The following is a 26,188-nucleotide window of genomic DNA, read 5'->3' as shown; positions in this document are numbered from 1 at the left end:
AGAAAGCTCTGATGATCCACGCATGTGCCTCCAGAAGGTCAATCAGAAGAATACTTCCATCTGTAACCAACAACAAGTCCCAATTGATAAGGAGTCTTATAATGAGCCACTTTATCCCATCTAGTAGCATGAAAAGAGTCACAAAGAGTATGAAGATGAGGGTACATGGATAATATGGATGGGAATCGATCCCAAGCATTAGACCAAAATAAAGCCTCAGAAGCTCCCTTACATATCTAGAACATACCCCTCTTGACTAACACCACACCTTTCTTCAGAGTATGCAAGACCATTGAGCCATGACCTTGAAGAGGAAGTGAAAAAATAGAGAAAGGATCAGCACCATGAAAATATTTATGAGTGATAATATGAGCCCAAAGTTGATGTTGTCCAGAGCACCATCGCCAATAAATTTTAGCAACCAATGCTTGACTACTCAAGAGAGTTGATCAAAGACAAAGAACACCCTCCTTTTTAGGCCTAAAAATAGTCTCCCAACTAATCAAGCTCCATTTAGTGCTAAAAAAATTAAAAATCCAAAGGAATTGCTGAGAAAGAGCATCAAACTCCTTGAGAAAGTAAATAGGAGCAGCCTGAACCATGCTTCAATAAGTAGGAAGAGTTTGGATAATAGATTGAAGAAGAGTAACTCAAGAAATAGTAGAAAGCCATCTATGAGTCTAATTATTTACCTTATCCTAAAGCTTCATAATCAAATTTTTCTAGAAGATAAGTGGCTACCTAGAAACAACAATAGGAATGTCAAGATAAGTCAAAGGAAGTGACCCAATCTGAACTGCAGGATACTAGCAATCTTGTGCTGAATAGAATCAAAAGTGTTAAAAAAGTAAATGGAAGATTTTTGCTCATCAGCTTTCTAGCCTAAACCTACCAAATAAATTTCCAAAGAATGTTGAAAGGCTTTAGCTTCCTTGATCCTAGCAAGACCTGCAAGACAAGAATCATCAACAAATTGAAGATGGGAAAGAGAAGGTAAACTATTACCCCACTGCCACCCCTAAATAGAATTCTGGGACACCTAATACTTAATGAATGTACCCAAGCCCTCAACCATGATGATGGATAGATATGGGGATAGAAGGTCACCCTAGTGGAGACCTCTAGAGGCACCAAATAACTGAGAAGGTTGACCATTAAGAAGAACAAAAAAAGAGGCAGAAGGTAAGGGTGCATTAATTTGGAAGAGTACTTTGAAAACTGGGATTTAATAGAACATATAATTGAAAAATGACTGATTCTAGATTATTTTTCTTCTTTTATAAAAAAATATATTGTACGATTTAAGTAAATATTCAGTTCCATATTGCTAAAAATATATGGATAGCACTGTCCAAATATAAATGGAATATCTAGTCACCAATTTGGGGATTGAGATAATATTGTATACACCTTTAGCAATTGAATAGGAATGGAGGAATATACTAAAAAAAATAACGATAGAAGGAGTTATTTTATAAAGCATAAAGCAACTAATTCAACATAGAAACAGAATATGAGCCAACCTCTATGATTCACATAGAGATAAATCAATAATAATATTTATATATAATGTGAGAGGAAGAGACATAAAATACGAGGAAGTAATATATATTAAAATAATTATAGAGATGGTACTAGAGTATTAGAAAGAACATGAGACATGCATACAAGGTACTCCTAAAACAAAGTGGTATAGTAAAATTTAATATTGCTAGAAGAAGGAGAAATATAGTCCCTATAACTAAACTCAAGAGTAATCATAAGTAATTGTAAGAGAGATTTAGAAATGTAGTTGCAAGTATCAACAAAGTTTAAATGAATTGCAATTAATTCATATTATAATTAATATTTTCATATTTTTGTATAAAAAATTTACATATTTTTAAGAAGATTAAAAAATTATCAATTTTATAAAAGTACATATATTGAAAAATATTTTTTCATATACAAATTTTTTTAATTCAAATAATTTCTAATTTATGAAATTAATATTATAACTTAGTTTTATCTTAGTATATTAATTATTAAAAATGATTTAATATGTTTCATATGTATTCTAAAATATTGTGGATAATGCTTTCTTGAAATCGGCTCCTATAAGATCCAAATATATGCACCAATCAATTTAACATAAACTAATTTTAATTATTTTTTAACTTAAAATTTGTGTATATAAAATCATTAAAATTTAAAAATAAAAATAAAAACAAAAATACTTGAATTTAATTGGTTGAAATAAAATATATTAATCACTAGCTAAAATCAAGTGATTGCAATCAATCATATAACATGATGCATTATAAGGATGGAATTTTCAATGCAATTTAAATTTGCATGATCCATTATAAGGATGCAATTTTGAATGCACTTTAAATTTATATGAATCATTTTAGAAAAATAATAAGATTACAAACAGATTTTATAAGTTGAATTAAAATCAATTTTGTGTCCTTACTGGTGCATTGTTCAATTAGAAACTTGACCATCAAGCACTCTCATTTTGAAAAGAAATATTTTTGAATCAAATATGAGGCTTGGTATTGAAAAATGTATACACTTCAGATTGCCAAAATATACACAAAGGGTATTAGACACGAGTGTTATCAAGGTAAGAAATTAGCTTTATGCTAGCTACTTCTATTGTGTACTAAATTTCCACATGGCTGCTTACTCCAATGAAAACCCTTCAATATGCTCATGAAATATAAGCCTTTCAACATTTGATGTTTTCCTTTGACCATAAATGTTCCTACACATTGCTACTTTTTTGTATGCTTTGATTCTTGGAAGCATTCAGAAAGGTACGGGCTAATCTTCATTAAAAAAAACACCAAAGACAAAATAAAGTAAAATTTTTTACTTCCAAATTCAGGAAAATTTACTGATTTTTTTCTAAATTTGTTATTGTTTTGAACTACAAACTATGCAGATCATGAAGATCAAGTGCTGAAATTTTCAAAAAAATCTATGATGTTTTATATCTTTTGAAAATTGGTCAACTGTACACTTTCGATGGAGGATATGTAAATAATTATTAGAAGCATTCTATCAAATAGTCCACATGCTTCCACACCACAGGTGTATGTCAAATAATATCAACATTAGTTATTTGTTCTCTTTAAATATACACATTTGTAATTAAATAATATTTATTTGAGGGATATAAAATTTGATCTATTATTCAGAAATCTCTATAAAATTATATATATTATTATGAGTCAAATTTCTCTTTATTTATATAATTTATATCTAAACTTGTGTCTTTTTCATCTCTATATAATCATAAATATTAGTGATTTATTTTTATTTCAATTGATATGATTTACATTTAACTTTGTATCCTTTTGATGAATAGTGGTTTCTAGGTAAATGGAACCTCTTTATAATTGTATCAAAACAAAACCTAGTCATTAGTGGAATTCCAAGTAGAAATATGAGTTAATATTAGAAATGAATTAATACATTTAGATGTATTATTTTGATACTAAACTGATGGCATGAAAGAATTAGACTATACATTGAAAATATAATATTGAAATAACATTAGTTAAGAATCTAATGTAATATGCTATTGTCTAGTCAACACATTGACACACTTTAAAATTCTATATCAAGAACATCTATCAATGGGAACAAAACATCACACAAGGTAACATCATAGATATATCAAAATAAAATATAAAATAAAATAAACTAGATTAGTTTTAAAATAAAAATGCTAAAATATAAGGAGAGGAGAAGAAAATCAATCTTTCATGTATTTAGGGGAGAAAAAACACCTTGAATTTGAGAAGAGGAGTAAGGGATTGACTACTTGGGAGTTTGACCAGTCAATGAAAGCTTTTTTTTCCCTTTTGATCTTGATCAATAGTCAATTTAAAATTTGTCAAAAAAGTATGTGCACTTAACCTTTAATTATCTATACTGTAAAAGATAAATACCCTAGTGTGCATGGTAAGAGGAAGGTGTTCTAGTTCCACAATTCTAAAGGATATGAACTAGACTAGAATATAAAATAACAAAGGAAAACATGAGAAAACACATCAATTGATATTTAATACAAGAAATAAGGATCATTATTAGGCCAAGGTGTAGAAGAACACTAGAATGTCATAATGTGCCATATAATGTCTCATTAAATGTTACGAAATGTTCTATTTTTTTCTTTCTTGGATTGCTAAATAATTTATAAGAGAGGATCCTAAATATATGAAGCATAAGATGAAAGCCTAATAATCATTCAAAATGCAAAGGTGATGATAGGACTTTGAAAACTTAGGAAAATGATAGTTCTATAAGAAATTTTGAATGTTAAAACAACACAAACAAATATAAACTAGATATTGTATGACTAAATACTAGAAGAATAAAAGCATGTTGGATGATGTGATATACAACACTAGCTAGCAAGTAAAATAGTTAGAAATTTATACGATGGGAACAATACATAGAACTTATAGAAAACCAATATAACAAATGCAAAACAACACAACCATAGCATTAGAATTGAACAAAATAAAGTTAAATTAACATATTACCAAAATTTCAAACTTTTTATTTTTTAATTATCTATTATCTTTTTAAATTAATATTTAAACATATTTCATCAAAGATAAATAAATTAAAAGTCATAAGTATGTGCATTTTATCATATATATAAGGTGTCTAAACTATAATTCATACCTCAAGGTAAAACTCATCTAATGGTTATAGGTTTAGGCATTCACGAGATAAAACTTCTTTCCCATCATTTGATTTTGATCTACTCCACTCATTTTCTTATCCACCATCACATTGACTTGTTTTACTTCACTCATTTCCTATTGTCTCATGCTTATATAATCTCAGTTTCCCTTCCTCATTACTCACTCTTCATACCATTGTTCAAGCTATATGCATTAAACCTTTAGTAGCTACCTCCATTTCTCTTTGTTATTTTTCTATTTTTACTTCTAGTGGTAGACATTTTATAATATGGTTCAATTTTGATTGTTGTCATCTCTAATCAAATGGATCGTTCCTCAATGTCATTTTATCACATTCTCATGATATTCATAGATGATAAATGGCAATACCATATTGTGCCTACCACATGAAAGAGATGCTCTTCTTGCTTTCATGAACCACTCACATCCTTCACATCTATTGCATTCATGGGAAGGCTTTAACTGCTATGAATGGAGGGGAGTGGAGAATGTTGTCAAACTCTATCTTCCAAATAATGTGGATAGTTTTGTGGATGATTATTGGGGTAACCCATTTAATGGAAGACTTGCTAGAGATTTGTTCGATTTAAAATAGTTGGAGCATCTAGATCTAAGCTTCAATTATTTGAGTGGTGTTCCACCTAAAGGTATGTTTAAGGAAACAAACTTTCATATTTTTTTCTTTAAGCTTTCCCTTACTTTAATTTGAGTAGATTTTGTTGTTGTTTAACATGTAGGTCTATTTTTCGTGAAAGAATTGAGACATCTAGATTTGAGCTTCAATTCTCTTGAAGGTGAATTTCCATATTAGTTGGCCTCCTTGCACAACTTAGCTTATCTTGAGTTGTGTAAATAATAAAACAAGTAGCAAAATGGAAAGAATAGAATAAAGAAGATTAAAGACAATAACACAGGTATTTATCATGGTTCACTACAACTATGGCTATTTCCACAATCAAATTGGAAATCATTGTATTAATCAATAATCGATGCATAGTGCATGACACTCTATCTCTATTTATACCTTTACATATCACCTTCAAGAAAAGAGCCACAAAAGATGATTAGTCACAATGACTATTGGACTTCATTTTCCAACCATCTCCTTCCTAAAGGCCAACCATCCAATCATGCATAGAGATTCCCTGCATTTCAATTTCAAATCTTAATTAAACCTTGAGAAGATCTCAGGGTTGCTAGAATTTGTTCTAATACACTTTGGATGAATCTTCTCCACATTATATTAGACTCAAAAATATCCTCTCCTTCCTTTGTTGCAGGATACATTTCTTTGTGCTGAAAAGAACTCATAACATTCTTCACTTTCTAAAACATCTTTTGTGAACCCATTGTATTGAGTCTCTTCATAAAATCATTTAACTCTATGATATTATGTTCCTCATACATGCTCTCAATATGAAATTGGAATTTAAGAAGAAAATGTTGCTGGAGGATAGCCAAATGATATGTTGTACATTTTCTTATCTTCTCTACAAGTTCTAATATGAGTACAGTCACATGCTCAATAGCTGCACCTTTAATCTTAAATTTTTTTTAATTCCCCCATGGCATAAGTCTCTATCCATTCTTGAATAGTTAGCAAATTGATATTTCTTTCTTCACCATTTGACCAAGCTAAAATACTTTTGTTTGTCTATTTATCACACATAGTCTATGTAGAGTGTTTTGTCACTTTATACCTACTAGTGCATGAAGTATTATGGGATGGCAATGTTCGCAGAGGAGTTGGAAAGGAGTTAGCCAAAGTTCTATGGTAGAACTATTGCAATATTAGATTGTTTCTAATATTGGATTTGATTATTTTCTAAACTTGATTCTTTTCTAAACTAATTATTTCCTAAACTATTATTTTCTAAATTAATTCATTCCTTTCCTATAGTTGTATACATATGGCACACAACTATATATGTACCTATATAGTTTTATGTGAAAACAAGAATGAAAAATATTCTTCTTGATTTCTAATTTTCAAGTTGTTATTAGAGCTGTGAAGCTTGAATCATTTGTATCCCTTCATTGAACCATGGTCGATTTAGATTTTAAAGTATGTGAGAGAAAATCTAAAATCATTATTATTCAATTCAAAGGTTCATTGTTCAAGGAAAGGATTACACTCAATGAAACAAACTATGATTTGTGGTCTCAAATCATGGAGATGCATATTGCTGAGAAGGAGAAACTCCCTTTCATTTGTGGTAACCCACAACCGCCTACCAAGAAGGATGATGGATATGAGAAGTGGTATGTAGACAATAAAAAGGTCAAAAGATGGCTATTGATATCTATGTCCCTAGAAATTATGAAGTGATACATTTGCTTACCCATGGCTTGAGATATTTAGAAAGCACTTTCTAATGCCTTTTATGATGGATCAGATGAATTGCAGCTGTTTGTCTTGAATCAGAGGGCCTTATCTACCAAAAAAAAGGCCAAACACACTTTGTGTATTATGGAGAATTAACTAGATTTTTGGTGAGTTGGATCATCATGATAAAGTAATCATGGAAAGTGAGAATGATGTTGAATCTTAACAAAAATTAGTTCAGTGACAAACGGTGCATAAGCTTCTTGCTAGATTAGATGGTGACTTTGAACAAGTTCATGGTGAAATTTTGAGAAAGGATCCTATTCCCAAATTAGAAGCATTTTATGCATTGGTTTTCCATTAATCTATTTGATGCACAATAATGATTGGAAAACCAAAAAAGACTGAAGCTTCGACAATGGTAACTCAAAACTAATCTAATCAGAATCAACATACTTAAAACCCACCTAATATAACTAATGTCACTAATAAATCCACCTACAAATGAACCTATTGCAATTAAAATGATCATACCAAAAGTCACTTCTTTTAACTTGTTGGGTATCCAAAATGGTGGGATCATAGCCACAATTTATGGGAGAATAATTCAAAGAAGACCTTTAGTGGAGTGATTTTTGAAACAAATACAAAGGATAATGTTGCTAGATAGACCTTGGCATTAGCAGTAGTGACAGGTAATGGTGGTAAGTCTTTAAATATGCCTACACTTGTTTCTAATAGTGCATGGATAATTGATTTCGGTACTATAGATCATATGATGTTTGATTCTAGATAGGTCTCATCCCTTAAACCATCCTCACAATAATTTGTTTCTACTCCCAATGGCTTTCTAGTGCTAGTTATTGGAGAAGGATCCTTACCTCTCACTTATACTTTGAATCTAGATTCTGTTTTAGTGGTTCCATCTTTGGATTACAAATTTTTTTTAGTTTCCCAAATCACCACTACTTTAATTTTTGTCATAATTTTTTTGGCCTAATTTCTATGCATTTAAGGACATCCAAATGAGGAAAACAATTGGTTGTGGTGTTAGGCAAGGGAAGATATATTGCTTAGACTTGGTGTCAAAGAGTTTGAAGAAGCTGCATCAAGCTCTAGTGATCGATGGCTCTGAGGGGGACAAGAAAAAATTTGAAATCTGGTTATTGTATTGATGTTTGGAACATGCTTTCTTTTCTTACCTAAATAAATTATTTCCTAGTTTATTTGCAAAATTTGATGTTTCTAGCTTTTGATGTGAAGTTTTTGAACTTGCAAAAAGCCATCATGCTTTTTTTCCATTAACTTTGAATAAAAGTAGAATTCCATTTATGATCATACATTATGATGTTCGGGGTTCGTCCAAAGTCACTACATTAGGTGGATCATGTTGGTTTCTTACTTTTGTTAATGATTATACTCAGATGACTTGGGTGTGCTTAATGAAGTCTAAAAGTGATGTGAACTTGTTATTTCAAAAATTTTATAACATGATTTGTACTTAGTACAATTCACAAGTTCAAGTTCTTCCTAGTGACAATGGAGGTGAATATTTTAGTTCAAAACTTTAGTAGTATCTGGAAGCACATGAAACTATTCATCAAACTACTTGTTCCAATACACCTTAGTAGAATGGGGTAGCAGAGAGAAAAAAATGTCACTTATTGGAGGTTGTCCATGCTTCTCTGATAGAAGCCCATATGCCATTATTTTATTTGGGTGAAGCACTTACCTCTATAGCATATTTAATAAAATGGGTACACTCCAACACTATTGATTTCTAGACACCATCCTAGGCTCTCACTAAGGTGGTTTTCACTCCAAATGTCCCAAATTTACCTCCTCACATCTTTGGTTATGGAGCTTTTTTATACCTCCATAAGCATTAGCTCAACAAGTTATCACCTCAAGTGCTACAACGTGTCTTTCTAGGATATGCTTCTTATCAAAAGGTGTATTGATTCTATCACCTTCCTTCCAAATGAATTTTTATTACATTGGATGTAGTTTTTCATGAAGACTCAATTTATTTTTCCTCTAAGCTTGAACTTCAAGTAGAGTACCATAAGGAAATTAAGACTCTAGACTATGATAATCACATCTCTAAAGATGTGGATGTTCACATCTTTGAAGATATAGGTATTTTGGATATATCTGAAGATGTGGATAACACCTTTGAAGATGTCAATGTTCATATCTTTGAAGATGCCAGTAGCTTGGACATCTTTGAAGAAAGGGGAGCTCTCTAAACCTATTAATAAAGAAGTAGGTGAAACTTTAGATCAAAGTAGTGATGAACACCTAGAAACTAAAGTTGTGGGTCCATTCCATCTGAGTCCCTCGCACCACACCAATTTCTTACCAAGGATGTTCCTAAAAAATCTAGAAAACAACTACCTTAGAGTCTCACCAGAGGTACCCCTAAATCAACATATGAACCCAAAATTTCTTGTAAAGTTAAATATCCTATGAGTCATTATGTGTCTAACCATTGTTTCTTAGAATTAAATCATTAATTTGTAAATAAATTATCTACTATATCTATTCCTAACAATATGCATGAAGCGTTAGCTAATCTAAGGTGGAAAGCTGCTATGAATGAGGAGATGAAATCAATAAAGGAAAATAATACCTGAGAAATTATTGACCATCCACTAGGAAAGAAACCAGTTGTATGTCAGTTAGTTTATACTATTAGGTACAAAGTGGATGGTACAATTGAATTCTTTAAGGTGAGACTGGTGGAAAAAGGGTACACCTAAACCAATGGGATCAATCATACAAAGACATTTACACTTGTAGATAAAATCAATATAGTATGAGTCTTGTTTTCTCTAGTTGTGAACTTGGGTTAGCCATTACAATAGTTTGATGTGAAGAACACCTTTCTACATGGAGAGTTGTCCAAATAAGTCTACATGGAACTCCCACTTGGCTGCATGATACTAGAAATACATAGTTCAAAGGTGTGCAGATTGAAGAAGTCACTATATGGGTCAAAACAATCTCAGATGGAATAGTTTAGAAGATTCACAAACTCAATGAAAGCCTTTGGTTACTATCCAAGAAATTTAGACCACACTTTATTCATAAAGAATCAACAAGGTAAGCTCACTATAGTTATTGTGTATGTGGATGACATGATAGTTATAAGAAATCATCTTGAAGAAAGGAGGGCACTATAGGATTACTTGTTCAGAGAATTCAAAATGAAAGACCTCGGTCCCTTGAAATATTTCTTTCGGATCAGAGTGTCACAATCCGATAAAGGTATCTTTGTATCTCAAAGAAAGTATGCCTTAAACTTGTTATGAGAAACTAGTATGTCAACATGTCAACCTGTTGATACACCCATGGAAGAAGGATTAAAGTTATGTATTGATTCTAATCAGGCACTAGTTGATAAAGGAAGATACCATAGACTCGTAGGAAGATTGATGTACTTAGTACACAGAAGGCCAGACCTTGCCTATGTATTGAGTGTTGTTAGAAAATTTATGCATAATCCTAGAGAGCAACATATCAATACAATTATGTGCATTTTGAGGTATCAAAAGTTTGCTCCTGGAAAAGGAGTTTTATTTACTAAAAATGAGGACTATCAAAGTGTGGATGCATATACTAATGCTGACTGGGCTGGAGTAGTAGATGATAGGCATTGTACTTTAGGTTATTTCACCTTTGTAGGAGGTAATCTCATTGCATGGAGAAGAAAAAACCAAAATTTTGTTGCACAATCAAGTGCGAAGGCAAAATTTAGAGGTATGGCACTTGGAGTATGTGAAGCGTTGTGGCTAAGACTTCTGCTGAGAGATTTGGGCTATTTACCTAGGTGAAAAATTCAACTATATTGACAATAGAGAAACATGTGATATTGCTCATAATTTGGTTCAGCATGATCATAGAAAGCATGTGGAGGTAGATAGATTATTTATGAGGAGAAGTTGGATGAGAAGATCATAGAGCTGCTTAAGATTCAATCAGAGGATTAGCTAGTTGATATTCTTACCAAAGTAGTTTCAAGTTGAGTGTTCTTGAAGTTTTTGGGCAAGTTGGGCATGTGGGATATCTCTGCACCACCTTGAAGGGGACGATTCCAATATTAGATTGTTTCTAATATTGGATTGATTCTTTCCTAAACTTGATTTTTGTCTAAACTAATTATTTCCTAAATTGATTCTTTCCTTTCTTGAAGTTGTATGCATATGGCACATAGCTACATATGTACCTACATAGTTTTATGTGAATACAAGAATAAAAAATATTCTTCTTAATTTCTGATTTTTAAGTAGACCAATATGCATTGATGTGTAGTAGAGCACATAGGAATGTGAGGAATATTCTCATTGTGGAGTGATTCATTAGAATTTCCAATTGCGTGCGTTCCCAATTTAGGATACAAATGATTCTCAACATGGTCTACAGACTGTGGGAAAATACCTTTCATCTTATGCACTTCACCATCATCATGGGGGAAAATATTAAGTGAATTTGAATCCCCAAACTGGCATCTAAAAAATGGTGTTTTTTTCATGTCTATTGACCTCCTATGACTATCCTCAATCTTGAAATTTTCCCCATGGTAAAGTTGTCTAATTGTAGTATTTTGTATTAATGATGGAGAATGTGAAGGGCCATGGATTGAAGCTGTAAATAGTCCAAAACTATTATTGTTTAGAATTCCTTTGCTAACATTTACAGATACCTGTGATATATTTTGTGGTGAGAAAGGGCATATATGCTGAGTTTGAGCATGTTGATTGTAGTGGAGGAAGATCATAGTCTGTATGTTCATGAGAGAATGAAGAAACTCTTTTTTCACATGTTCTGTAATCCCCTTTTCACAAGTCCTTGCCATAGTATATAAATAGTCTCCATCATGGCTATGAGCCACATCCTTTAGCTGTGTAAAGATTCAAATTACTTTATCAAATAGACCTTCATTTTTCCCAGATAAAATGATACTTTCACCATTTCCTATGGAGTGTCATGCATAAATTCATTCTGCTACCAAATCTCTTGTGTGATATCTGTTGGTGAACAGATTTGTTCTTTTTGTTTTTACTCTTTAAATCCCAAGTTTCTAGAACAATATCTAAATACAACAGTTGAGAAGCCATCCATAAATGAAAGTATTTTCTCTAAATTGATAGGTATAGCTCCATATGATAGATTTTTAGTGAATTATGTTTGTTCCTAATATCTAATGAGGATGTTTTCTTAACCCAAGAACAGCAGAGGTGTAACCAAGTTAGACTTAGACAAGACCTAACTTAGGTAGGTTTGAATTCTAAAATAGCTAATCGATTTTATGCATCCACAAATCTTATGAATTCATAAAAATTTCTAAAAATTAAACTATGAGAATTTGAATCTAAACTTGAACTATGAATTAATCATACTAAGGATTCCTCTTCAAATGAACAATAACAATACTTATCTAATTCATTCATTATATTACAAACAGGGGAAGTAAAACTCTATTTCTTCCTTGTTCCAATTCAAATCATATGAGGAAAATACTAACTTCTAATCCTATGGAATAGAAAATAATTGATATTAAATACTCTCAATTGTCTCTACAACAAAAAGTACCTCACACAAAAAAAATTTTGACCTTTCATTAATCGTTCAACTTTGTACATATAGAGTTGAGAGATGACCGTTACAATAGGAATTTTAATTGGTTCATCTTTTGAGGATGAAAAATGGCAAGATGCCAATTTTTCATATTACAAAATTTACAAAATTTGCAAAATTTACATCAGAAAATGAAAAGGGAGTGTCAACTAAATCACTTAGACTTCTTTCCCTTTTCAGTTTTCACTCTATGTGTCTTAGCAGCTACTATAATTGGAATCATTTCTTCGTGACTAGGCACATGTACATTAGTGAATCTTAAGAGCCAATTAAAATGCTCTTGAGCCAACTCCTTCATTGCATTTAGCTGACTTGTCAATTCTCTAGCAGCCACATGTATGTATCCACCAAGGGTCTGCAACTCTAGCACTCTATTTTGATTGCTTGAAGTCATTCCAGATAGATTACTCAAGTATGTGGAGAAATTGTTCTTCATTACTTGTACCCCAATGAGAGCTTTCTCTTGCCCACTGGTTTGTGGGTCAATGTGTAATCCTTGCATGAGTTCAAATTGTTTTTCTTGGGTCTTCCTCACTTTTTCCCCTATTTCTTTGAGTCCCTCTTCAGCCTCTTGAATCATCTCCAACTTAAATTGCATACTTTGAAGTCATTTGAACAGAGGCTCAATCCCTTTCTTCAAAATCTTTTCTTCAACTACCTCTTTTGCCTTCATTTGGATGACCATTTTTAGGAGAGAAATACATTCATCACACCTTGCCTTCTCTGTGGCCAAGATGTTGCAATTAGATATGATATTATCCTTCTCAGTTTCCAATTGAAGGATAACATTTCCAATTTGATCGATCTGAGCAATTCCATATACATTGAGTTTCTCAATCCATTCCCTTTTGATCTGACAAAAATGCCTATCTTTCTAAAGATATGAGATGAAAGCTTTCACTTCTCTTACTGTGGGGTTCTTAGTAGCAAGCACACCAGTAATGGTTGCCAATGGAATGACTAGATGACTGATAAATATTTTCAATTCTTCAATCTCGACCTTCATCTTGATTTTTAACAATTTGAGGCTCTCCAGTTGTTCTTCTATCACCTCATTACTCTTTCCTCTTTCCTCTTTCTCCTCCTTTCTAAGGTGTCTTCTAGCTATGATTCTATACTAATCACTTTAGAAGTAGCCCCAAGTGACTCTATACTGAACATCTTCTTCTTTACTAGAGTTACTGGCACTGAAGTTCTAGAAGAAGGATTCTTAGGATCTTGAAACAAAAGCCTAGAAGAACTCGAGGCTTCCTCTTGCTCTTGAGTTTTCTTTGTAGCCTCGTTAGATTTAGCGGACTAGCTGGTACTACTCTGTTCATCCCTAATCTCTACTATTTGAATGGGGGAACTAGTTGGCTTCCAAAGGGGAGCACTTGCAGATGGACCAGGGCTATGATGAGGAGATGGAGTAGCAGTAACATGAGGGGGTGAAACTAGAGTAGTAACACCATCTTTTGGCTCTTCAATCCTCTTTTCTTTGGTGCTAGCTTGGGCTCCAATAACTGGTAGAGGACTGATTTGGAAAGTTGGAGCTATTAAGATGTTCTTCTCTAGGGGTTGGTCACCTCATCCTACAAATTGAGCAGGTCCTTGAGCAGCCAAAGTTGTAACACTAGGCGTGGCACTTTGAGAAGAAGTGGGAGTAGCAATGGTTGGAGAAGCTTGAGTAGTCTTGCTCCTACTCTGGCCCTTTTTGGCTGTCCACTCAACCCATTTTCTAGTTCTGTTGACAATTCGAGCCATCATAACATCAAGGTCTTCTTCCACATCAACATATGGCTCAGAACTTATTGGAGTATTTCTCAATTTGGTCAAATATGTATTATGATACATTTTTTTTCAATCATCTTCTAGCCCTTCCACATCTAAGTTAATGTGATATGTCTTTATTTGTTCTATTGTCAATATAGCAAAAGCCCAATCTTGGCTTTGCAACTCATTTTTATAATCCACCCAATAATCTTCCAGAGTAGTAGCATGCTTAATCATGCTTCCAAATTGAAGCACATCTTTGGCATACCCATTTGGGTCAAACATAGGTTTCGCCACTTCATATTCTTCTAATTTGAACTTGTTCTTGAATGCCTTGAGCATGTTTTTGGCATCTGATCAAGACTCACAACTATATGCCCCAACTTTTATGGGAAGTTTGTATCCCTTTTTCTTCAAACTAGCACTCAGCACATTCACTTGGATTTCTTGTCTCACAATATCAATGAGCACGATCATGTCTTCTAGATATCTGGGTAGCTTTAGGGGAAATCCATCAAAAGCTACAAGATGCAAATATGAAAAAGGATGAGAATTGGATGAAATAACTACCAAACTGACTGATGGCCACCATTGCTTCTGGGTTGAATCTCCTCTCTAAACACCCTTGGAGTTCCCTATAAAGCCTCATTGTAAATGCATCATTAACTCTGTTATACTCTGCATAACTATTCTATAACTACAAGCATGGGTAAAACTCATGACTCTTTACATCATCTAGAAAATTCTCTATTCTGGGAAGGCCTAGCCATAATTGTAGGGAAGCCAACATATATATCAAGAAAGAAGACATATAAAATGAATTTTAGAACTTGGCTAGACTAAGAACTCTAGATAGATGCTCACTTATCTCATATGCCCAGTCAACATATTGTGTATCCTAGCAAATAACTTGCACCAAAAAGAAGTATGGTTCTACAAAATTAAGGGCTTCGAGCTCACCTTTCAATTGATGTAGAAGAACTAGAATGTCCACGATCTCAGGCTTGAGATTAGTGCCAAAAAGGGTTTTAGGAACTTTACGTTTAGCTCCCCTTGGCTTTTGGAACCAAGAATGCATGATCTCCTTTTGCCACACCATCTTCTTCAGAGAGAATTCAAACATAACTCCTCTAATTGTTAATTTAGAGAACTCCTCTCTTTTTGAAATCCACAAACAGTTGACTATTGCTTTCCTATCAATTGAGATTAACACCATTTGATCAGGCAGTAAGATTTGCTATGTATCTAGGTTATAGTGATTGATACATTCAATAATTAGCTCTAGGGCTTGTACTGCTATGAGAAATCTTACTGCTTCTACCAGCCCACTTCTTTAGAGTTTCTCTATTATGGGATGGATTGGTTCCATCCTCAACCTTCTCTAGAAATATTGCATGTCAAAGAAATGGATTGAAGTGTCTGTGATATTCTACCATGTAGACTTGATTCCACCCAATCCATCAAATCATACAAATCTTGTTGCCATCTTGACTGAGGTAGAGATAAATTGGAAATTTTAAAACTCAAAATAGGATAGAGAGTAGAACTTTGTAACTATGGGGATTTTGGAATTAATAGTCAACTTAACAACATAACAATTTAAATAAGTAAGCAGTAGTTTGAAAATTTGTTATGTTCATCTCTATATACAAACTCCAATCCACTTGTTAATCTTTAAGATCCACAAATGAATTAAATGATAAATCCATTAGATTAGTAAATTTGGAGGTTACAACAGATTCTTTCTTGTCTTTTTGCTATGTCCATTGGTCCAATGGTTACTTTCCCTTTTTACAGTTTTACTTTCCCATTTTTCACCAAGCTGTGGAGAATTAAGAACGGAGTACTCTGTGAGTAAAAATCCACTCAGCTAGATTTTGAATAGAATACTTTCCTCAAAGTGATCAACATGCTTCCCTTATCCTTTTTTAGCCTCCTATAATCAATTTGTCAAATAACCATGCTTGCAAGAGTGAATTTTTGTTGGATGTAGAAAACTGCCTTCAAGGGAAGAAACTCCATAAAGGAGAAGATGATTTCAACTTTTCCACTTTTGCCCTCATTTTACCATCTCTTCCCTAATCACTTTACTTTAAGCCTTTAGAAAATATAAAATTGGCTTCGCAAGTGAAAGGTGGGACCCACTGACTCACTTTATTCTTTCAAAAATTCTCTTTTGAAAAATTGACTTCTTGGTTCAAAACCCATCGAGGAGAAGCTATTTCTAAGTTTTTTGTCGATTCCCTTTTTAATCATCCTAGTGAGTTTTGAAAGATTCCCGTAGCGAAAATATGGCAACACTTGAATGATCTATCCATAACATAATTCACTTCTTTTCATTTAAGCTTGAAAATTGCATTTGTGAATCTCAATGGAGTTTCACCTTCGAGGTGCAAAAGCCCACCAAGGAGAAGACAAAACTGGATTTTCCACTAGTTTAATTTTCTATATGTTCAGAACAATAAAACCTATAAGTAAGTTCATCTAAAGTAACATAATTTAAGAATCTCCATCGAGCAGGGTCCTAAAGTACCCCAAAGACTCATGATGACAAACAAAACCCACCCAACCATACAATGTGAGAGAAGGGAAAAGATGAAAAACCCGATGGAGATACTTATCACTTGAGGAAGAAAAGGGTCAAATGACTCGACTAAACTAAATGCAATACAAGTTAATCTCCACTTTGAAAAATTAGTACATGGTAAAAAGTGAGGCAACAATATCTTTGTCAATATCTTCTAATGACTAAATGGATAATTGATGTACATGTTGAATGTTAATCATATCCCAATTATATGTCTGAGGTGTTGGAGAGGAACTTGCAATCAATGTATTCCATTCTGCTTCTATTTCTACAAATCACAATAATAAATCATCAGATCTTTATTGTCTAACATGTTAAAGGATTTTGGATCATGCACAACTTTGAGCTCCTAGCTCTCACCTACCTTTTTGACCCATATAATCTCCCACTCCTTAGTTCTTCAATTGCTAGGCACACAAAATTTTCTTGTGATTTATTTTCACTAAGAGGAAACTTCTCTCTTTGCAAGTCATACATTTTTGAAAAACAAATGTCCTTTGAATTTCTTTTCCCACTATCCTCTTCTTCCTAAAACAATTTTTTTCCAAAAACCCCACACTTTTTCAAAGTTCTCTTTCTCAATAGTTAATATGCAACACAAAACCTCCAACTTATGGTGCATAAAAAATAGCTTGTCTATTAATAAGAAATTTTCTTCCTTCAATCTCATATAATCTTTCTTCCTGGCACTCCTCCTCAGCTATAAAAATAATTAACTTCATCAATTTCATCCTCACTTTCTTCAACATCTTCCTGTTCAATCTCAACTTGATCGTCACTTTCTTCAACATCCTCATCTTCAATGCAATCCAAATATTCAAAAAATTCTTCAATGATAAAATAGACATCCTCATCTTTAGCACAATCAAAATTTTCAAGAAATTCTTCAATGATAAAATCAACATCGTCATCTTCTTTCATCTCCAATCAAGCCAAAAATATCTTTGATACTAATTCTAAATAATAAAATGAGAAGAGAAATGGAAAACAAAAATAGAGTAAAGAAGATGGAAGATAATAACACAATTATTTATTGTGGTTCACCACAGTTGTGGCTATGTCCACACTCAAACAAGAAATCAATGTATTAATCAATAATCCATGCATAGTGCATGATAATCTATCTCTATTTACACATTTATATATAGCCTTCAATCAAATAGCCACAAAAGATGCACAGACACAAGGACACTTGGACTTCATATCCCAACAATTTGTGCAAGAATAGGTTCAATGATATAGTTCCAAAAGGTATTTTTAATGAAGCAACCTATCAAGTTTCATAATTCAAGACTTCTCTTATAGGAATTTGAGTACTTATCAATGTTGTTTACATGTGTAGGTTTATTTTTCTTGCAAGAATTGAGACATCTATATTTGAGCTCCAATGGGTTTGAAGGTAAAATATTAGAGCATTTTTCTTCCTTGCACAACTTAGAGTATCTCAACTTGTCCTTCACTGGGTTAAATGACACAATTACCTATGAATTGGGGAATCTCTCTTAGCTAAAATTTTTGGACCTATATATCTTAGAGGAGTATGATTTTGGAATAGATGTTTTTTCTTGTGATATATGTAGTGCTAGTTAGGAGTGGAGAGAAAAGTTGTAGAAATTGAAATACTTGTCCCTTAGTGGAATAGTGTTGAATATGATAGGAAAGAAATTGGAAGCACCTCTTTCTCATATAATAAATCTCCAACAACTACACTATTTCAAATGTAAGCTTCTAGGGAACATTCTCAACTCTATCCAAAACCTATCATTCCTTACCCACCTTCACTTGGGTTGCAATAACTTTGAAGAACCAATACCATTGTGGTTAGGAAATGTGACTACTTTGGTTTCACTTTGGTTGTTTGGAATTCCATTATTAAATTGTTCATTTCTCTTGAGTATCTCTTGCATGCCTTCTCTAAAAGAGCTTATGTTAGGGGGAGAAAAATTAATCTATGGTAATATAAGTCAAATATTATGTGAGGAATCATCTCAACTCTATGCATGTTCTGTCATTTACCTTGATTTGACACATGTGAAAAATATGGAAGGCCCCATTTCTCATTCAATTGGAAATATCTTAGTACTACAACAATTATTATTTTATGATAATTCATTGAACAAAGATATTCCACCATCACTTGGTCAAATTCAATGTTTGGCTAATTTATACATTTTTGAAAACACGTTTAGCAGAAACGTGCCTCTAAGTTCAACAACATTCCCTCTTTGGTGAACTTGAATCTTTCTTTGAATTTCATGAGTGGAAATATATCTTTAGAGCTAGTTAATATTTCTTCTTTGGTAGAATTAGACCTATCCTCTGATATTCTAATTGTAAATATACACTATAAGTTGGGAAGTCTTTCCTCCTTGTTGTATCTAGATATTTCCTCTAATCAACTAAATGTCAACATTTCCATTTCAATTGAAAATCTCCATAGTCTATGTCCATCACCCTACCTTCAAACAATATTCAAGGAAAAATTTCACTTGGTTTTATTAACAAAATGATTAGTCTTTTAAAGGTTGATCTATCCTACAGTCAATTGGCTATCACAATTGAACCAGATTGGATACCCACAATTTATTTTGATTCCTTACAGTTAGCCTCATGTAGTATTGGGGGCATAATTCCACCATTTATTTCCACACAATATAGATTGTATAATTTGGATCTCTCCCTAATGGTCTATATGGAAATATTTCATATTGGTCAGGGGTGCTTCATTTGGAACATTTTAAGGGTAAGAGCACAAACCTGTGTCACCCTTTTGTAATGGAAAAGACTAAAAAAAGCATAATTGCTCACCTTTAATGACATAAAATAGGTATTACTATTTTGAATTTGGAAATGAAGTGAACTAATGAAATCTATAGAAATAAATGAATTTGAGGATTATAAATTTTAATAATTATTTTGAATAAGAATTGATATATTTTTCAAAATTTTATAGAAAATTTTGTAGCTGTTGAAAAATGTTGAAAACCAAGGGTCTAGTTCCCACCACAAGACTATATGGAAATAAACTTATTTCCTATAAATATCACACTATGTTATAGATAACGTATATAGGTAGAAAAATCCAAAATAAAAATTGGCTTTGTTTTTATATTTTCTCTTTTATAATGATTCAAATTTCAACTCACCTGAATTTGATAGTTTTCATATCCCACCACATTTTTTAAAACAAATTTATTCTAACTAGGAGAAATACTAGACATTCTAGAAGAGGATTTTCTCCTCTAGAACATCATATAATTTTTTTTTTAAATTGATATGTTTTAATAATTTTTTTCTTTCTCAAGTTTGACATCTTCTCGAGTATTAAAATACTTCCTTGTAGAATTTTTTAATTATAATATCTACTATATCTAATTAAAACACTATAAATTCTATATGAAAATATTCTTAACTCCAAGCTCTATAAAATGGTGTTTATATGTCATTAGAAAAATATCATAAAAAATAGTAAGAGTTATTGAAACACCACTTTTCTAAAATAATTTTCTTTCTTTAGTATTTGGATACAAACTAGTATAAATCATTCCTTTAATAGAGATTTCTAATTGGAAAAGTGTGAGGCCATCTATAACTTAGCTAGAATGAATTTATCTAGATAATATGTTTGAACAAAGTTAATTTATAGATAGAAATACTAATATTCAATTATTTTGATTAGTTAGCTTGAAAGGTAACACAACTTTGTACTTTTACCCTTAACTTGTCACATAATAACTTGCAATGACATGTTCCTTCATGCTTGATTGCAAAAAGGTTTGTAGAGTGTTAATTTGCATAGTAATATGTTACAATTTCATCACCAAGGATGGAGCTATTGGATTTGTCTCAGAATAGATTTATAGGATTTATATTAGTGCATGTACTAGAAATATTCTAGTATACATTTAGTTTTTGTCACTTTGAGAAATGATCTCTACATGGTAATATAACTTCTTGAATTTTCCTTCTACAATATGTAGATGTTTTAGATCTCTCAAATAATAAATTTTCTGATAAAATATCATCAAACATAATTAATTTTTCTAGTTTATACTAGATTAACGAGAGATATACCATATCATATGGGAATAATAATTGGACTCAGTTCATTACACCTCAAGGAAAATATGTTAAAGGTAAACTTTTTGTCAAGCCTTAAGAACTCTTCTAGCTTACAAATTTTAGATTTAGCAAATAATCATTTTCCTAGGAAGATACCATCTTGGTTAGGTCAATTCTATGAATTGATGATACTTGTTTCAAGGGGTATAACAAGTTTGAAGTAAACATCCCACATCAATTAAGCAATCTATCAAGTCTCCATGTTTTGGATTTTTCACAAAATTATTTGATAGGTTACATCCCACAACAATTATAAACATTGAAAAGTATGAGGAATTCTACAATGGGAAACTCACATGATAGTGAAGGTGGATCTTACTATTACAAAGAAGACATTCAATTGTTCGAAAAAGGATTGGAAATGGTGTACTTGAGTTAAGTGATGTAACTTATAACTTGTATTGATCTATCTATAAATAATCTACTAGGAAACATTCCATCAATAATGGGGAATCTTAAAAGTCTTCACACATTGAACATATCAAACAATAGTCTTATAGTAGAGATTCCAAATAGATTTGGATTACTTGCAGAGTTTGAGTCACTTAAGCTTTTAAATAATAAACTAAATGGAAGGATTCCAAATGAAATTTTACAAGTTTCCTATTTTAGTTTTTTCATTGTAGCCAATAATAATCTTTGTGGAAGAATACCAAAAGGAAGACAATTCAATACATTCAATTCGACATATTTCATTGGGAACTATGATCTTTGTGGATTCCCAGCTAATAATAAATCATGTAGATGTGGAGAGATGCCAAATTATAGCATACAAACCCCTCTTCTTGAGAATGAGGCTAATGAGAGAGGGGAAATTCCATGGAATTGGTATATAGAGTGGATGACAAATGTTTCCATTGGATTTTGGGGAGTTTTTGGAATCTTGGTGACATGTATAAAATTGTAAAATCATTGTCCTCAAATACTCTCATTGTAACACCTTGTAATTGTATTATAAGTAGACAAATTTGATGTCTTTTACAATAGTAACTAAATTCAAAGTTAACTCACTACTTTTATTATAATTTTATGACTAGGTCATCAATAAAATACAAGTACAATTTTTATGGTTTGAAATTTTAAATTAAAATGTTAGGTATTTGTATTCAACATAGAAGTACAAATACTCAATTTAGTATTTTCATAAATATGTTTTTATAGTAATTTTTTGTATTTAGGTAAAACAAAATTTTCAACTAATTCTTAGAATATGCATTCAATAAATGAATTGTTTGAATATTTCAAGTCAATTTTTTGTATTATTCAAGAATATGTGTGTTATTGAGGATTAAAGATATCCTAATAGAGAAAAAAAAATATCTTGCACATGCCTTAAAGTGAAGATAAAATAATATTGGTGTTATCCTTTTAAAATAAAAATAGTAGTAATTATTTATTGTAATTATGATTGTAAATATTAATACTAAAATAACAAGGGAGTATCTCTAAAATTATTTAATCAAACATTATCACCAAAATAACATAGCATATATTTAAGAAATATTAAGATTATAATTCTATCACTAATATATGTTTGATATATGTAAATATGTTGTTAGAACTTAATAAAGTTTTTTCTTATTAATTAAATAAAATTGATTTAATTATTATGTCACTTATTATCTCTAGTTTACTTAAGCTAAACTTTAGGCATATAATAATTAACTCTTTTATTAATTACTATCATGCAACCTAGATTAGTTACCTATTAGAGTTTTGATCTCCTTTATAAGAACAATCTCTCGTTGTAATTATAACATTGTTTCACTTTTGATTACAACAATTTATCTTTTTTCTTAGTAAGGATGTCTCATCGATGGATCTAGGAATTCCAGCCTCTATAGCTTTTGCCTATTTATTTTTGTGAAAGGTGCTTACATGTAGGTGATTCTTGGGAGCTGTGGGGTTGATCTTTCATCAACTTCAACATGGTATCAAAGCTTCAGATTTTGATTCCCTTGCTTTTTTTGTGAGAGATTTGGCATTAGTTTTCAAATCTGAGTTTTCTCTTTTCGAGTGTTTTAGTTTTCATAAGTATTTTGTATTGGCTCTGGGGGAACTAGTTTTTGGAGCACTTTGAGCCAGAACAGACATCATGATTGAGCTCGGAGTTCTAAAAAACCCCCATTTCCATATAAACAGTTCTAGTTTCAACACTGTTGAAATATGAGGCAAAATTTTTTTGCACCTAGGCTATATTGAATTGGGCATACATCATAAGGTCATGATTTTTTATCTTTTAAAAATGTATCATAAATATTTATTACATGTTCTTTATTAAAATGTATGTTCTTTGTGCTTGATTATGGTATGATTAAATGCATTATTATTTTAGAGACTACGTACCCCTATGGGTCATTTATCTTGGGCATAGCATCATGAAATCAACACTCTACAACTCACATAACCATTAAAGCTTTGATTGGGGAGCTGATTTGATTTGGAGATGAGAAGGTTTATTGGGTATGAGCTATTTTGTGGGAATGCATGGGGCGAGCAGATTATTTAGGAGCTTTTTTGACACTTTGACTGGCAACCTTTTAGATCAATGATAGTTTACCACTTTATTTAGTAGTTTATGAAGGCATATCATTTTATGTCAATGCATTTTATTGGCCCATGTTTTGTTTTTGGTGGAGGGTACCCGGACTTGGTATGTATATGGATCTTTGCTTTGGAATCTCGTCAACATCAACTAGGTCTTTGGCCATGTGAGCCAGTCATAGACCCAATTAGTGGTAGAATTTTTTGGGACCGTAAGCTCATCTTGTGGGACATGCATGGAGGGTGGGTTGACATTCAGCTAGTGCCCATGTCAACCACTTTTTTGTGGAGGTTTGTTGGCCTAATTTTTTTGGTAGAAGAGGGTGATTTTTCAAGCATCAATCAATTTTTCAGTGTGTTGACAACCTCTCTACCACTAGATTTTGTGCCCTATACTTAGGTCTTGGGTGAAAGTTTCAACATGCATGCATTTTTTTGAAACACACTTTGGTGGCTGCCCATTCTTTTTTGGCATTTATGTTAATAGTGCACAAGATTATCATGTATGATTTTTGGATCTATCTTTGGGACCACCTCTATCCAAGTGGTTCCTTCTGTTTACCACTATGAAAAGCCTTCGAGATTTTTTTGATTCCACCATACTTCATGGGCCAATCAATACTTAGCTTTAATGCATTGGAGGAGAGGTGGTGGGATTTTTGGCAACTGTGCATTTTTCTAGCATTATTTGTTACCACACATGTGATGGTTTGACAAGGTAGCTTTTTACTTGTTTGGAAATTTTTGGCACTCAAGGTGATTTGAATTTTTTTCCATCTCATACCACTTTTTGGGCCACCAATTTTTTTGGCACTGACTCTTTTCTTTGGCTTGTTTTTGGTGGCCAAATGATTTTGTCAATAGTGGTAATATTTCTAGCATTTTGTTTACCTTGATCACCATTTGACTATCAAAATTGTGCTCATCACTTACTGATGTTAGTAATGCATCAGCAATCCTATCACCCCTTCATTCTCTATTTGGAACTAGCTTCCATTTTTTTCTCATATCTCAGTCATCCAAAGTCCATTTTCTGCAAACAAGATATTTGGCTAGTTAGCTCAATACCTTAGTAACAAAGGATTGGACATCATTCTATATTGACTCTATGATTAGATAGAATCATGTAATTTATTAAGAATAACATACTGACTTTACTTTATTTTGTCAACCTAGGAGCGTAAGCTTGAGAGGGTGACTACAAAGTATATACTTTAATTCCTCTTTAAGTCATTACAACTAGAGGAAAGAAATGCTAAAGGAAACTAAACCAAGAACTAAAATGATATTTTTTCTTAAAGCTTAGTGTAATGCTACAAATAGTAACTTATGCACCTATGTTGTAAGAATAGTACAATGATTCTATTATCAATGGCTATAGGAACAAAAAAATTATACTTTGCAAGGAAACAAACAAAGAAATAACATTTATTCCAACAAAGCAGTTCACTCACCTAGTCGAGCCCCTAAGATGAGTGAACAGAAAAACAATCAAGTCTAAAGGTGGAAACTTGAACTTTTTATTTTATTCATTCATTCATAATAAGAGATTACCTCTGAAAACAAGATTACACATTGCTGAATAGAACAATCTATCTTCCTTCTTGTCAAAGCTAGGAAAAATATCCTTTGAAGGTTACAATAGAAATTATTTAAAGGAAAGTGACAACAACTTCCTACTTCTATGATCACTTCATCAATGAGGATCAATTATAGATCATAAATTTCACAACAGGAGTATCATAAATTGCATTTTAACTCCTCCAAGAATGTATCATGTTGAGGAAGATATATTCATGTACTTCCATAACAGAAATCACACCATATTCTGGTTGTTACGGTTATTCATCAATCTGGTCAGTTTTGACTTAGCATTGAAATGCTGACTTGAATATGTGTGGCAAACACCTATAAAAAATTAAACATAACAACTTCTACATGCATATATATTAATTTCATCATTAATGTTAGAAAAGGTATAATGTTCAAATTATCCCTCTTGCAAATTCTACGACTACAAAAAGGAACCTATCCAAACATAGCATAGATGAGGAGACGATTATCAGCATGCAATATTCCTTCATTAAACCATAGAAATCCATAGATTCAAAAAAACATAGCATATCCAAAAAATCTATACTTTAATATTCATGTCTTAACATATAGATAATATATTGATAAAAACATAAGTTCTTTTGCTTAATCCATAGAGTCATCAAATGTTTCTTGCAAGGTAATTGTCTAAAAAAAAGACAAAAGGTTCTCAAAATAATGGCCTTTTAGAGGCTCATCATTCCCCCCAACTGATCATTTGTTGGTCTCCAATAATCATGCAATTTTAGATCTGGGCCCGCAATCCCTAGTCACTAGGTGTCCTTTCAACTGCCTCATTCTTCACATAATCAAAGTAGCCATAATTTTTCTTGACCCTCTTCCAACACCAAACATTAGTATTCATTTCATCATCTTCTACATTGTCATTTGTTGCTAGTAGTGGCTACAAGAAAATTG

At 32.1% G+C, this 26,188-nt stretch overlaps 1 pseudogene; it reads left to right on the top strand.

Annotated features, from left to right (window-relative positions):
• Positions 1 to 5,058: 5,058 nt before the first annotated feature.
• On the top strand, positions 5,059 to 22,040 carry LOC149549544 (uncharacterized; annotated as a pseudogene).
• The last annotated feature ends 4,148 nt before the right edge of the window (positions 22,041 to 26,188 follow it).

The sequence above is a fragment of the Cupressus sempervirens genome, chromosome 7, assembly GCF_028749045.1.
Source record: "Cupressus sempervirens isolate cs-2001-9-10 chromosome 7, ASM2874904v1, whole genome shotgun sequence".
Taxonomy (NCBI): Eukaryota; Viridiplantae; Streptophyta; class Pinopsida; order Cupressales; family Cupressaceae; genus Cupressus; species Cupressus sempervirens.
This window is presented reverse-complemented; position numbering and strand designations above follow the sequence as displayed.